The sequence below is a fragment of the Jatropha curcas genome, chromosome 2, assembly GCF_041381405.1.
Source record: "Jatropha curcas cultivar XTBG-Jc1 chromosome 2, XTBG_Jcur_1.0, whole genome shotgun sequence".
Taxonomy (NCBI): Eukaryota; Viridiplantae; Streptophyta; class Magnoliopsida; order Malpighiales; family Euphorbiaceae; genus Jatropha; species Jatropha curcas.
This window is the reverse complement of record NC_143152.1, coordinates 13,814,098-13,830,839: the sequence shown is the minus strand read 5'-3', so window position 1 is coordinate 13,830,839 and position 16,742 is coordinate 13,814,098. Positions and strand designations below refer to the sequence as shown.

The 16,742-nt window shown below is 38.9% G+C and overlaps 1 pseudogene; it reads left to right on the top strand.

Annotated features, from left to right (window-relative positions):
- The first annotated feature begins 5,063 nt into the window (after positions 1-5,063).
- LOC149498278 (strigolactones hydrolase CXE15-like) lies at positions 5,064-6,360 on the top strand (annotated as a pseudogene).
- The last annotated feature ends 10,382 nt before the right edge of the window (positions 6,361-16,742 follow it).

Here is a 16,742-nt window from a genome sequence, read left to right as displayed (position 1 = left end):
CCGGCCTGTTTTTTCCTATAAATACAGCCCCGATCGACAGTTTTACTCACTCAGTCTGTGTTGACGGACGCTCTCTTCTCCCCTACGCTCCTTGCGGTTCTTTTACTGCTTTTCTGCATTTAGTGTAGGCTTTTATTATTCTGATGTTGTGATACTTGGTCACTTAAGTAAATTAATTCTAATTAATATTCCCCAAACGAGGAGCTTAATCTGGAATTTTCAAGCTGAAGCTAAGAAGCGGCCGTCGATTAACTCAGGTAATAAACGAAACTCTGCCTGTTTAATTTCAGCATAATTTGCATAATTTCTCTTCTACTCCAATTTTGAATTAAACTGTCGCATAAATGCATTCACGTCATCAATTAGGCAAATCAACTGCCTCAATTAAATATGATTTAGCATAAATGCCCGGTTAATTAATAATCGTGGTGTTAAAGCCTAAATCCGACAATATTGGCTAAAGTATTTGGTCAATTAATGACTACGGTATAATCGTCTTTATTTCGAACAGTCCGGCTTAAGTCCAATTAATCAATAATTGTGGCTAAATAGCCTTAATCAACCACGTTTCTTTTGGCAATAAATTGCCTATATTGCAATTCAATTGTTCACTTTTGGCAAACAAATTGCCTATAAGTAAGATTAACCATCTTTAGCGACAAATCGCTTAAAGCGAAGCTTTGGCAAAAAATGCCTTGAATTAATCAATCTTTTGGCTAAAAGCCTTAAATCAATCATTTTGGCGACAATCGCCCAATCAACACTTTTGGCAAACAAATTGCCTAAATCACATCAACTTTTGGCAACAAATTGCCTAAATCAATCTTTTTGGCTAAAAGCCTTAAATCAACACTTTTGGCAACAAACGCCTAATCAAATCAATCAATTCTTTGGCAAAATGCCTAAACAAAATGCACGAAGCATACACACACTCATGCATTAAGCATACCCATTCAAAGCCCTTTAAAAAAGGCCTATCGAACTACGTCGACTTTGATCTTCCATTCAAACGGAAGTACGTAGGCACATTTGGGGTTTAATCCCGAGCGGCAAGTCGAAATCACTTAAACATTTCATTGGTCCAATTACATCATTTACCTTGCAAAGCATTCATTCATTGGTTAGTTCATCAACATGACATGGTCTCGGGATCCACCTCGGGTTCGCGAACTATGCCTTAAACATTGGGATAATTAATCTAGTAATTAGGTTAATTAAAATTGGAGTCAACTTAGGGTTTTTCCTAGTTTACCCTAAAATAATTAAACAAGGTGGCGACTCACACATTCACTTGCATTTCTGTCCTTAGTCATATTCATTATATGCCTATTTTTGGGGGAGGGGTTCACAATAGGCACCTATGGTGCAGAGCAGCGGCTGATCGAGGATGGCCTTGTAGGGAAACGAGATGTCTACTACTACGAAGTTGGCCTTTTCTGCATGAGTATGCTCGCCATCTCCGAGCTCTATAATAATTTTCATACTCCTCTCTATTGATACTTGCCTTCCCGCCAGGCTAACCAGGGATGTTCGCACCGACTTCAAAATAGTGACATCGAGCTTTAAAGCTTTGATACTTCTAGGGTTATTAAATTCACCGTGCTGCTATCATCTACCAGGATTCTCCTAACTTTGTAGTTCTCCATTGCACCTTTTACCACCAAGGCGTCTAAATGTGGGAAATGGACGTGCTCTGCATCCTTCTCAAAATTTGTAATGGGTTTTTGTAGGAGCTCTGCCGCTTCTTTCGCTCGGATAGAATATATTTGTTGGGCGTGTCTTTTCATTGCTGAGTTGCTATCTCCTCCTGCGGTACCACCAAAAATCATGTTAATTGTATCAATAGGTTCAGATCTTACCAACTGTTTGCTCGCTCTTTTGGATGACTCAGCTTCTGGCTCGGTTGAAAATTCTAGGCCTCTTTCTTTTTTGATGAATTTCTTTAAGACTCCTCATTGGACCAGGCACTCTATTTCTTTTTTCAACTGCCAGCGCTACTCAGTATCATGATCGATGTCTTTATAGAATGCACAGTATTTGCTTTTATCCCTCTATCCTACGATTCTTCTCTTAACTTTCTTGGATAATTGAAGTGAATCTCTTCTTGGTTGTCTTTCAAACATCACAAGATATCGGTTCAGCTCTTAGACAAGGGGTGTGAATTGGATCTCTCTTGCTGCTGGAGTACTAGTACGTGAATAAGGCGAGCGTATTGAGTAGCTTGGTCGGCTTCTACTCGTCCTGTTAACTCGGTTAGGGGAGAATCCTCTATTCTTATCCGATCTTCTTTTAGGCTCACCGTCTCTGTTCTGAGCCTGTTGGGCCTTCCATGCCTTGTCTAGTTGAGCAAAGCTATTGGCTCGGGACATTAATTCTGCAAAAGAGTATGGCCTATCAATATTTAGTGAGTCAAAAACCTTATTATACTTATAGTTTTTGCCCATTGTACTGTGGCCACTTCATTGTTAAGATCCTCTATCTGCATGGCGAGCTTTTAGAACCTCGTGATGTAATATCGGAGTGACTCATCATCCACCCTGTTCAAGTCTATCAGATCCAATGATATCTTGTTGCGCGGTATACAAGTAATCAACCGAGCCTTGAATATAGCCGCAAGCTGAGCGAAACTGCCTATGGATCCAGTCCTGAGCATTTGAAACCATTATTATGCTAGCCCTTTTAGTGTTATGGGAAATGCTCTGCACTATAAGGCATCCACCATTGTTTGGATGTGCATTACAGTGCGAAAATTCTTTAAGTGACTCCTGGGGTCGGTGGTTCCGTCATATGAGTCAAAGCTAAGCATTTTAAACCTATGTAGGAAATGCACCGACATAACCTCAGGGGTCAAAGGTGAATCATTTCTTAAAACGAAGTTGGTGTTGTCTCCTGCCTCTCAAAAAATCTTTCAAAATCTTCGATGTTTTTGCTTGGAATTCTTCCTCATCATTATGGCCTATGTTCCTAAGCAAGGGAGTGGACTGCACATGAGTTTGTGTTTTGTTCTGGGTATCCGCATGCCATGATGAGTCTTCTTCTCCCATATTATCTCCTACAATTCTATTGGCATGTCACCTTCATCAGCTGTTATGTTGACTCAGCGTCCGCCTTCACGGGGATCTGGGACACCGGCTTGGCCATTATCCTTTGCAGGACAGTTGCGAAGTCATTATAAGCCTGAGTGAGTATAGAAGCTGTTTGGGGGTCTAACGCCGACACGTCTAGTGGAGTGGGCATTAATAGTTTTAGTTGAGTTACCTGCACCATTGGCTTCTCCCATCCCTATCGTGGGTATCTTCTCCATTATATCACTTGAGGGTGTTTAGAATGCTAGAAAATGGTGAGCCTGACACTTGAGCATTCTGAAGGTATCACGGTTTTGTCAATCCATGCTAACCGCACCAATTTGATAATATTAGAATTGTGAAAATGTCTTGAGTAATAGTATTTGAATTGTATTAGAGTTCTTGAATTGACATTAACTTTTTCCTGGAGGAATAAGGATCTCCTTTATATACCTATTGTGAACGCTAGGTAGGTTATGCAAATAATGGGGAGAGATCTTTGGACATTATCTCCTAATATCACACCAATATCCTCTTTCTATTATTTGGTGAGGTTTCGTGATCATCAAATCCCGTTAATAGTGATGTTTATCAAGTACTATTGCAATAGAATGTCAAAATTCAGAGTGAAATTGGCAAAAAGATTAAATTTGAGTGAAAATGCAACAAAACACAAAGTTTAGGGTGAATTTTCTTTTACAAAATATACTTTCATTTGATGTCTAAATAAAAAAAAAACTTCATAATTTAAATTAATTATGTATTTATTTTACTAAATAAACATCCTACTAAATTTTTTTTCTTTCAATTTTTCTAACAATTTATTCAATTAATAGCATTCAAACAAAACAAAATCATAATTTTTGTGATTATTTTACATTTATTTATATAGCTAATGAATTTTATTCCTCATATGAATATAAACATTTTAAAAGTTATTTTAAAATAAACTTATTAATATACTTTCAAATTTATAATAATTTGTTACGGAAAAAAAAAAACGTAACTCTAGAATTGAATTTCCATTTTTTTTCACAAAAATAATATGCATATGGCTGGGACCGTATCAAAATCATGGTTTGAATCATCGAGACATTAAAACCACGCCGAAAACATTTAAATTAAAATATAATTGAAACCAACGGTTTAAAAGCCGATTTAAATTTAATAATTTAAAAATTTTTAACCATCAATTTACTGAACTAACCGCAAAATGAACATGATATGCCTAATTGGATCGTGGCTTCCAAATTAAATTTGAGCAGTCATGTTAAAATCGAAGTTGCGGGTTGATTTTACGTTTGTCACCTTTATATAAATAGAAATAGAAATCTTTATATATTTTCTCATTATAACAATCTTTTTCATGCTAAAAGAAAAATAAAACCTTGTTTTTAACAAACATTTCCACTGTGACTAAAATGTAAAGGGTTGGGACGTGAATCACTCGGGGTCTTGGGCCCGCCACCCAATCTGATCCTTTTTATATTTTAACTCATTTTAAAAATAATCTCATGTTAAAAAAAATATCTTTCATATTTTTATGTTTGTGGTGTTCTAAAAAATTAGTTAAAAATATTTTTTAATCAAAAAAAATTTAAAAAAGTAAAATGATTTATCATTTTCAAAAACGAAAAATATTGATAAACATTGTAATTATAATTATTGATTATGGCCATCATAACTTAACATCAACCACTATCATATTATATATACTATGTTTATGCATTTTATTTCATATTTAACAATTAATTTTTAAACTATTAAATTTATATAACTATAATTATTTTTGTAGATTTATAAATTACTATTTTTAATATTTTTCAGTTAATTTTCAACAACCAAACAAAAATTGTTTGAAAAATATTTTCTAGAAATTATAATTTCTTTTTACAAGTAAAACGATATATATATATATCGATTTATTGTCATTCTTGAAGCAACAAAAAAAAAAAAAGGTAAAATGGATTTTTCAAAATTTTCACTTGTTTTCAATTTTATAGGAATTAAACTCGTTTACCAGGTCAATCAACAATTGTCAGTTTTGTTTTTCCTCTTTTGATTAATTAAAACCAATATAAAATTAATAGTGGCCAAAAATAAAATACAACCACCTTTCCCACTATAAAGGGAGTCAGTAAGTGGCCTCTATGATCAAGGTAGCTATCATGGCAATCCAGAAGAAGCTTGTTGAGGAGGTTTCCGGTTGGCTCTGCGTGTTCGACGATGGATCTGTCGACCGAACTTGCATCGGACCATCAGAAGTCGAGTTTTTGATGAAACCAGTTTCGCCCTATGAGCAATTCATAGACGGTGTGGCAGTTAACTTATCATTGACCCAAATACTGCCTTAGCAGTTTGAATTTATATCCCGAACAAAGATAACACTGTCCAAAACCAGAATATCAATAAACTACCTTTGATCCTTCACTTTCATGGAGGAGGTTTCTACATTAGCCAACCTGATTGGTTCATGTACTACCACTTCTATGCTCGCCTTGTCCGCTCGGCAAAAGTCGTTTGTGTCTCTGTTTTCCTTCGGCGCGCCCCTGAGCACAGGCTCCCAGCGTCCTCGGATGATGCTTATACAGCTTTTCTTTGGCTTCGCGCCGTGGCTCGTGGTGAGTTGCAGGAGCCGTGGCTTGAAGGTTGTGGTGATTTCAGGCGAGTTTTTCTGGTTGGAGACAGGACCGGTATTTATTTAGTCCATCAAGTTGCTGCTCGAGAAGGAGCCGAAGATGTAGAGCCTGTAAAGATAGCTGGTGGAGTGCCTATACATCCCGGCTTTCAACGAGCCAAGCCGAGTAAGTCGTTTTCGGAGTTGCCGGATAATCCTTTACTAACGCGTGAAATGGTGAATAAGTTCATGTCATTAGCTTTGCCTATTGGCAGCACAAAGGATCAACCAATTACGTGCCCAGTGGGTCCACAAGCGCCACCGCTAGAGTCGCTATCGTTGCCGCCGATGCTGGTTGTAGTGGCAGAGATGGATTTGCTTCGTGACACTGACTTGGAATATTGTGAGGCGACGAAGGAGGCTGGCAAGGAAGTGGAAGTCTTGATTAATGAAGGAATGGATCACTGTTTTTATTTGAATAAAGCTGCCATTGATAGTGATGTAGAAACAGCAGCTCAAGTTGATAAGTTAATTGAAGAGATTGTTAGCTTTATAAATGGGCATTGAGGTTCTTCAGTGCAAGCTTACTTATATTATCAATTCAATAATAAGGGAAGGGAATTGTTTAAGATGATGGATTGCGTTCTCAAGCAATTACTTGTGGTTTCGTTGGTTTAATTTTTTTCAACTTCTCCTATTGTCATCATAATACGTTACAATTAAGCTTACAAATGTCTGTGAGTCCTGTTTGAGTTGAAAAGTTCTGCTGCGATTGTTCTTTCCGAAATGACTGCTAGCTAGTTTACATAATACACATATTAGTCTTTATAATTAAAATGACTTCATGAAAACAAAAGAAACTCCAATCAACCAGGTAATACTAAAATTTGACATATGCACCCCAATTATATGAATAATCATTATCGTATCTCAAATTCAATTTGTCATATAAATATGCATCAATTTCAATTTAAATAACACAAAAATAAAAATTACTTTTTAATCGGCTAATAGTAACTAGTTAGATGACATGAAGGTCTCCAATTCTATTTCAACTTTTTTCAATGCCTTATCAGCTCCCACATTCTCTCTCCGAGCTATCTTATTTTTCTCTCTCCTCAAGATGCCCTATTCGACACAACTGCTTCCCTAACCGGCATAAGTCAAATCTACCTTCTCTGTCTTCTCTTGCCTTGCTTAAATGACAGAGCCCATGGCAGAACCTTCAATCTCAAGCTCAAGTTTAGACAAAATGAGTTTATTAAGATTGAAGGTGATAGAAGTTGGAAAGACGATGAAGTTATGGTAAATAAATCTAAGATCTATTTCTTCATAATATTTATTCAAGGCAGTGAGTTATTTTCCAAAATTGCTAAAATACTAGATAGAGAAGACGCTGACAGAAATTTACTTTCAAATGAATTTTGCCATTTGATTTTTTTTGTCATAGTTGTGATTTGAGATCGAAAAAAATTCTTTTAGATGAAGATGGTAATTTGAAGGTCATTGATTTTTTGCTCAGTGCTTAATTTATTTCATACTATTGTGTTTTGGAAGTACTTTTGAGTGTAAAAAATTGTGAAACAAAGTTAGTCCAATTGTTTTTGATATTTTGAAGAGAGCTTTTGATCGATTTTCTTTCCGCAGTTGTGTTAGTGCTTCTATTTTCCAGATCCAAAACGTTAAGGTTTGATCTTTTTTTCTTTCAATTAATTGAAATGGAAATTTAGATCTCCTTTGAATAGAGAAAGAGGGTTTTTGTTCAGTTGTCTGGAAATTAGAAGAATTTTTTCTTTAAGAATTGATATTAGCCAATGGCTAGAGAAATGATAAGATCAAATGCAAGCTAATAGTTAGAAATTTTTCAAAAAAGGAATTGCTTTGTTGTCATTTTGAGATGAAAATTTTTTTATTTTTTTAAAAAATAAAATTAAGATTCTTTTTTCAAGGAGAGAATTGAAATTAAGAAAAAAACAAAAACAATAAAAAATTCTTCGGAGAAAGACTCCTTTTTATTGTGATTGAACAGTGCCTTCAGTTGATATGATTTGCTATTTTATGACCTAGTGGGGTTTCAATTTCAAGTCAAAAATATAACTTGAAAAGAAATATTATTAGTCAGTCCCATATTGAAGTAATGATTGAGTAATTCATTTAAAATACTGGACTTTTGCATGTTGTATTAATTATATCCCATTTTCACCTTAACTCCCAGAACACCCCAATTTAAAACTTTATAATAATCCAACCTAATTTAAAATCATGGTCTAAAAAATCAATAAACAATACAAATATGGGGCCCACTAACTAGCACAAGGTTAAACTAACCCAACCACAAACCCTGGTTCTCAATCCTCTCCCTAGCCAACCCACACTCTCATGGTCAGCGGCTGATTTTGAAATAAAGACCTGAAGGGACACAGCAAAGTCAACCACCTTCTCTTTACAGTTACACTATTAGATGCATTATCATGGAGTTGCAATCCTCAATCTATGATAGCAAGAGAGATGGACGAGAGTGTCTCTCTCTAGGATTTTAGAACACTGTTCATTCATTTTTCTAAATCCGATTTCCATCTCCAATCTTTTCTGATTTGAGTTACTGGACTGAATTTGGGGTGTGTTAGCTTATTGACATGGGGAAGAAAAGTAAGTCTAACTCTCCCACCTCTGGAAAAAAGAAGAAGAAATCAAAACAGCGTACTGTAGATGGAGGAGCGTCAAACGCAAAGCTAATTGAAGAAGGTGATACGATTGAAACCAATGGTTCTCAGGAGGTAGAGTCTTCTGTGGTTAAGTCTTGTACGCTTGGTGATAGAGATACGCAAGGAAACCCGAAGGATATAGCATATGAAACTGAGGATGAAGAGGAGGCTTATTCAGGCCACCAGGTGTTCGCTAAAATGCCTGTGAATGAAGGAGACACAGAAAAGGCTCCAATAGACAAACCGACATTCGCTCGACTGTTTAAGGACAATCGAGACCTAAACCAAGGGTTCAAATTACAGAAAGTTGATGTGGGAGATGAAGTTGTGCTGGATGAAGGGGACTTGGTGAATGTTGAAAAGACATGGGGTTGGTGTGCTGTAGGTAGCTTCACGGGGAGGTTCCCAGGGATGCGGGCTGTCCAAAGCCTTATGGATTCATAGGGTGTTCAGTGTAAGATATTACCTCACCACCGGGGTTGGATTGTGTTTTGCTTCGAAACCGAAGAAGAGCGTACATCAGTTTTTGCTTCGGGACCCTATACTTTGTATGGAAAATCCCTCTTCCTTCGTGAACTACCATATGGTTTCACTTTCAAACATGATGAATTCATGATGGTTCCAATTTGGGTACAACTTCATGACTTGCCTATAAATTGTTGGGGACCAGAGGCAATAAGCAAAATTGCATCCCGAATTGGTGTGCCTTGTGTTACGGATAAAATAACGAAATCGCTTGAAAAAATAGCATTTGCAAGGGTCCTGGTGAATGTGGATGTTTCCCAACCACCGACTACTTCTTTTACTGTTCGTTTTCCAAAGGGAGTCAACTATATCCAAGAAGTGCACTTTGAGACTTATCCTAATTACTGCTGGTTTTGTAAGAAATATGGCCATCATTGTTTTAACTGTAAGTGCTTAGAGAACCATCGTAAGAAGATAGAAAAGGAGGACCTAGTTGCTGCAAAACCAAAGGAATTATCTGGAAAAAAGCCCCTCTCTGTCCCTGCCCATGATGTTGAATCTGCACTTAAGGGTGTTGGTGTTGAGGATGGATGTACCACAACACCTACTGGCCAGCTTCCCAACAGTGCACAATCCTTCTCAGGCCAAGTCCCTGGTAGTACTCAACAGCACCCCCCCAAGGATCCTGGCAACAAACAGCCCCTAAAAGCAACAGTTAGTAATGGAGGCTTGAAGCAGCCTTTGGTGGGTTCTAGCAGGCCTGATGGCAAGCAACAGCAAAAAGCAATTTTAGGCGGCATGCAGTGCACTTCGGCAGAAATCTCCAATTTACATTGGCGTACCAAGGTAAATGGTAAATTGGTGGCTACTAATGATGATGTTATACAGTATGGCAAGAATATTATTGTTCCTTCTAGAGTTGTAAAGGACGAAAATTATGGAGATGGAGGCGCCAAGGCCTCACGTTCTAAATGAAGATGCTTAGTTGGAATGTCCGGGGGTTGAACTCATCCCCTAGACAAAGAGGGGTTCAGCGCCTAATTCGCAGTCATGGAATTTCTTTTTGTGCTTTACTTGAAACCAAGCTAAATCATGAAAATCTTGATTTCTTTTTACTTAATAAACTCCCCCGGTGGAATCATGCACACAAATTTGATGTCTATCGGGGGGGCCGTATTGTTGTTGCTTGGGACCCGGGTGTTGTTATCTGTCAGGTGGTGTCTGTTGGAGAACAATATATTCGGTGTTGTGTGACTTGTTGTGTTACTAATATCTCCTTTCAGGTTATTGTGGTGTATGCTTTGTATAGTGTGGTGAAGAGGCGTGAGTTGTGGGACCACCTCATAGCCATGCAGGATGGGTTTGATACTCCGTGGATTGTGTTCGGGGACTTCAATTGTGTTGCGTCTGTGGATGAAAGAATGGGATCCAACAATCCCACTCCGTATGTTCTTAATGATTTTGTTAATTTCAGGGTGGGTCTTGGTCTGGAGGATGTCGCTTCTACGGGACTGTTCTTTACATGGAATAAGGCACAAATGTGGGCGAAACTTGATAGGGTCATGGTGAATGCAGCATGGAGATCTATGGCCTACCCTTGTTTCTCTCAATTTCTGCCGATGGAGCCAGGATCAGACCACACCCCGATTATCACTTCTCTTATTTCGACAGCTGGTACAGGGTATAAACCATTTAGGTTTTTTAATATGTGGATTAAGCACACGGATTTTCGTAATATTGTAGCAGATTGTTGGAGTCAGCATGTTCATGGATCGGCTCAGTACATCATATGCTCCAAACTCAAATTTCTTAAGTCCCCTCTTAAAAGGCTTAATAAAAATGAGTTTGGAAATATTTCTGAAAGAACAAGGTGTGCAGTGGATGATTTCAAAAGTGCTTATGAGTCTCTTCAGCTGGATCCCACGAATATTGCTCTGTTGGAGTTAGTGACAGAAAAACAAAGAAAGGCGAGCTTTCTTGAAAATGCAGAGTGCTTGTTTTATAAACAGAAAGCAAAGTGTGACCATATTATGAAGGCAGACAAATCCACCAGGTATTTTCATTCCATTGTCAATAAGAGGGGTGCTAAGAATTTTATTGCAAATCTTATGAGAGCAGATCGGTCTTCTATTACTTCATTGGACGAGGTGGCTCAACTCCTTGTGGATTACTATAAGGGGCTTTTGGGCACTAATCCTTCTGTTGATCCCGTTGACTCCGATGTCTGGTCATCTGGGCCATGTGTGCCTAGTGAGGAACACTCATACCTCGTTAGGCCGGTTACAGAAGAGGAGATTCGGCAGGCGCTTTTTGATATTGAGAGTGATAAAGCACCGGGTCCGGATGGATATTCATCAGGATTCTTTAAGAGTCAGTGGTCCTTGATTGGTGGTGACATTGTGGCAGCTGTTCAGGAATTCTTCGTCTTTGGTTCAATCCTAAAACAGGTAAACCATACAGCTATTTCTCTTATCCCAAAGAAGACCGATAACCAGGGGGTTTCGGACTTCAGGCCCATTTCATGTACCAATGTCCTATATAAAATTATTACCAAAATCCTAAATGATAGGATGGTACCCCTGCTGGATGGGATAATTGATCGAGCGCAGGTGGCTTTCGTCCCTGGTAGGGGTATGGTTGAGAATATTTTCTTAGCACAAGAGTTGGCCCGTGGATATGCTAGGAAGCGTATTTCTCCCAGGTGTATGATCAAGTTGGATATCTCAAAGGTATATGACACAGTGTCCTGGTCTTTTCTTAATGCGACTTTACTGGGGATTGGTTTCCCGTCCACTTTTGTAGCTTGGATTATGGAGTGTGTCACCACGTCCTCATTCTCAGTGATGGTAAATGGTTCCTTGCATGGTCACTTTAAGGGCGCTAGGGGCCTTCGACAGGGTGATCCTATGTCCCCTTCTCTTTTCATTATTTGTATGGAGTATTTATCACGGATGCTTAGCTTGAGAACTAGAAATGGGGCTTTCAACTTCCATCCGAAGTGTGCAAAGCTCTGCATTTCTCATTTCGCTTTTGCAGATGATCTGATGCTTTTCTCTAGGGGTGATCAGTGGTCGGTTAGTACTCTTGTGCAGACTCTAAGGGACTTCGAGAAGGCTTCTGGACTTGTGGTGAGTCCAACGAAGTCTAACATCTTTTTGGGAGGGCTGGCTGGAGTTGAGAAGGATTTGATTCTCCACATTGTTTCTTATCCGGAAGGGACTTTCCCGGTTCGCTACTTGGGGGTTCCCCTTTCCCCTCAGACGGTGAAGATAATGGAATTTGACCCCCTCATTCGTACTATTGAGGACTTTATTACAGCTTGGAATGCCAAATCCCTTTCTTATGCAGGTCGGCTGGAGTTGGTTAAGGCGGTCATTCAAGGGGTTCAATCCTTTTGGCTACAGGTGTTCCCAGTTCATACCACGCTTCTTGCCCGGATAACCTCTATGTGTCGAGTCTTCCTTTGGGGGGGTAAGTTCTCGAAAGTTGCATGGGATGACTTATGCCTTCCAAAGGATGAGGGAGGACTTGGGTTGAGAGACTGTCTTGTGTGGAATAAGGCACTACTTGTCAAGGTTCTCTGGAATGTGCATATGCAGAAGGATACATTATGGGTGAAATGGGTTCGTGGTGTTTATTTAGATGGGAGAAGTATTTGGGACTATCAACCTCACATAAGAGATTCTCAACTTCTGAAGAAGCTAGCCCAAATTCGTGATTGTTTGATTGACAGATGCGGAAGTGTGGTTCGTGTTATTGAAGTCCTCCAAGGGTTTATGGTGAATGGAAAGCTTTGCTCTGGGAAAGTCTATGATCTAATCCGAGTCAAAGGGGAGAAGCTCCCATGGATGCAACTGATTTGGAAGTCTTACATCCCACCGAAGTTTACTTTCATTGCATGGCTTGCTTTTCGTAACAGACTACCGACCATGGACAGACTTGATTTCCTAGAGATTGATCGTCGCTGCAGACTATGCCAGGATACTACAGAGTCTGTTAATCACCTCTTTTTCTCATGCACGGTATCAACAGGAGTTTGGATGAGAGTGAGGCAGTGGCTAGGCATTACGAGGGAGATGTCTACTCTGTCACGTTCAGCAAGGATTTTGCATCATGAGCAGCGGGGGACTAGAGTGAAGGCAACTGCTTTCAAATTAGCTTTTGTCACCACAGTTTATATGCTTTGGAAATGTCGGAATGAGATGTACTTTGAAGGTAAAAAATTCTCCACGAGAGACATTTTTGTTAAGATCCAGATTATGGTTTATCGGATTTTATATAAAATTTTCCCTAGCATTGCTATCGAGTTTTGAGACCTACCTGTTTTGGTCTCCTCTTTTGTACCGCTGATTTTCTTGTTCTTGTGGTGTCTATTATTGTTGGGGAATGCCCCTCCTATTGATGTATATTCTCTCTCTGGGTTCTAATATATTTTTACATTTTATCAAAAAAAAAAAAAAACTATTAGATGCATTATCCTTCAACAAAACTCAACAGGACCTTTTTGGCGAGAGGCTTTAACCTTATGCTTTCCGAGTTAAAGCTCTATCCTCAATTGTTGCCTCCGCTGTAGTTGCTGGTGCACGTGTCGGAACTAGATTTAGCAGTGCCATGATATTTGGTTTGGAAAAAGGCAGTGGCGAGTATTTCATGCCATGGTGTTGGATAATTGAAGTGACATCGTTTGGATCCAGTGTGCTCGTGTAAGAAATGCTACTCTCAATCTAACTCAATTTTTGATCCGCATAAGTCTGGATCTTTCTTTTGAATCCCCTGTGGTTCCCATTTGTGTAACAGGCTTGATTCTCCTGGTTGTAACACACAAAAGAGAACTTGTATGTACCAAGCTTTATACGGCGACTGTTCTTTCACTTAAGGCAACTTCTCCACCAAAACCTTGACGTTTCACCAGAACAAGGTCAGAAGGGTGGCGATCGGTTGCGGCCATGATTGTGGGAGTTTTGTCTTTAAGGGTTTTAAAATGTGTCGACGAAAAGGGTGCGTTTAGGGTTGGGTTGAGTTAGTTTAACTCTTGTGTGAGTGTGTGTCATATTTATATTGTTTATTGATTTTTTAGACTATGATTTTAAATTAGGGTTCAATTATTATAAAAGTTTCAAATTGGGGTGTCCGAGATTTAAGGTCAAAATGAAGTGCAATTGATATAATCCATAAAAGTAAGGGTATTTTAAATGAATTACTCATAATCAATTCATTTTACCTTTGGAAAGATAAAAGTAAGGGCAGTAGAGAGAAGAAAGGAGGGATAGAGTGTAGACGCTCAAATTTTACCCCTAAAAGGTTCAGTGATGATGCACCATTTTTTGTATAAAAATGGATCAGAATTCTCGATCGCTCTAGTTTTTAGACCAATAATCCGTGGCTGCGATTATCTACGTGTTTCACTATTTTTACTTTTTCGGGTCACTAGGCGTTTCGCAATGAAACTAGGCCCGAGGAGCGCTTCGGACCTACTGACACAATTCCTGGTGCATCGTCTCATTTTGCATGCCACCTGGTCCATTTTAGTAAAAGTAGACATGGTCCGTTGCGTGGCTCGACAGTGGCATTTTTGCCACGTCAGCCATAAATGGGGCCACCCCACCCTCAAATGTCTATAAATAGACATTATGAGTCAGCCAAAAAAAAAAATTTTGATTGCTAAGGAAACTGTCAATACTCAAATTTTGAGCCTCGAAAAGCCTGTTTTCCCGGATTGCAAGCAGTCCGGCCGGACCAGAGGCCATTCAGAAAAGTTCACCGAAAGTATGCCAATATGGTACTTGAAACGTCCGGAAAATTGCGAGGATCGCAGAACTGGTCCCGGAATATTTTTTGGAGGTACGGAACTCCCGAAAAAGCCTCCGGAACGAAAAAACTAGAAAGTGGACAAGCCACGGCGGCGCCTGCCGCCCTCCCCGGCAGCAGCGGCCGCCCTCCAGCCCGATTTTTGCCTATAAATACAGCCCCGAGGCAACTTTTTGACTTACTCAGTCTGTGTTGACGGACGCTCCTTCTCCTCTACGCTCCTTGCGATTCTTTTACTGCTTTTCTGCATTTAGTATAGGCTTTTAGTATTCTGCTGTTGTGATACTTGGCCACTTAAAATCAAATTAATTTTAATTAATATTCCCCTAACGAGGAGCTTAATCCGGAGTTTTCAAACTGAAGCTAAGAAGCGGTCGCCGATTAACTCAGGTAATAATTAAACCCTGTCTATTTAATTTTAGCACTTCATGCATTTTTTTCTTCTACTCCTAATTCTACAACCGCATTCACACCATCATCATCATTTTGGCAAATAAATTGCCTTAATTAAATATAATTAAGCTTAAATGCCCGGTTAATTAATAATCGCGGTATTAAAGCCTAAATCCGACAATATTGGCTAAAGTATCTGGTCAATTAATGACTAAGGTATAATCGCCTTTCTTTCGAACAGTCCGGCTTAAGTCCAATTAATCAATAATTGTGGCTAAATAGCTTTAATTAAACACGTTTTCTTGGCAATAAATTGCCTATATTGCAATTCAATTGATCACTTTTGGCAAACAAATTGCCTATAAGTAGATTAACTAATTTTAGCGACAAATCGCTTAAAACAAAGTCTTGGCAAAATGCCTTGAATTAATCAACCTTTTGGCTAAAAGCCTTAAATCACTCACTTTTGGCAAACTAATTGCCTAAATCAACTCATTTTGGCTAAAAGCCTTTAAATAATCAATTTTGGCGACAATCGCCTAAATCACATCAATTTTTGGCTAAAAGCCTTATATCAACATTTTTTGCAACAAACGCCTAATCAAATCAGTCAATCCTTTGGCAAAATGTCTAAACAAAATGCACGAAACATACACACACTCATGCATTAAGCATACCCATTCAAAGCCCTTTAAAAAAGGCCTATCGAACTACGTCGACTTTGATCTTCCATTCAAACGGAAGTACGTAGGCACGTTCGGGATTTAACCCCGAGCGGCAAGTCGAAATTACTTAAACATTTCATTGGTCCAGTTACATCATTACCTTGCAAAGCATTCAGTCATTGGTTAGTTAATCAACATGACATGGTCTCGGGATCCACCTCGGGTTCGCAAACCATGCCTTAAACATTGGGATAATTAATCTAGTAATTAGGTTAATTAAAATTGGAGTCAACTTAGGGTTTTTTCCTAGTTTACCCTAAAAAATTAAACAAGGTGGCGACTCACACATTCATGTGCATTTCTACCCTTAGTCATATGCATGTGTATGTATATTTTCGGGGGGAGGGGTTCACAGCTTGGCGACTCTGCTGGGGAATTATGTAATCATTTTGCATAAAGTGGACTACGATTGTTGTGTAAACTAACCGGCCCTTCTTCAGGGTATTTTACTATGCTTTGTTTTGCAGGGTACCCTGACACGAATCAAGTATTCTTTCTTTAAGAATGCTTGATAAGGAAATTTGAACTTAATTGTAAAGATTAATGAAGACATTTAAATTTGTTGATTTATTTGCACGATTGAGAATCTTTTTCTCCATTGCATAAAAAACGAATTTCAAATGAATTTCTTCTCTCTCTGTTCAAACTTCTGAGTCTGGATAGCAAGTAGCGCTGATCGGCAGGTCTCCTTGATTATGTCGATGGACAGCCAAAGCGTCCTCCCTGTTACCGCAAACCATCCCTAATCCTTTTGGGGGTGGCCCATGAGCATGCGTACTGTTGGACCCATGCGAAACTCTTTGTTTCACATGTGGTTAGGTATATCTATGCTCAAGGTTCAAGGGTCCCTTGATAAGCCAATTCTCTATTTGTGTCATAGCCTATAGAACCTATCCTTTAGGACTGTATGCACCCAATGATGTGAATCATGTCATTAAGACGGATTATGACGTGTTGTTGTGCG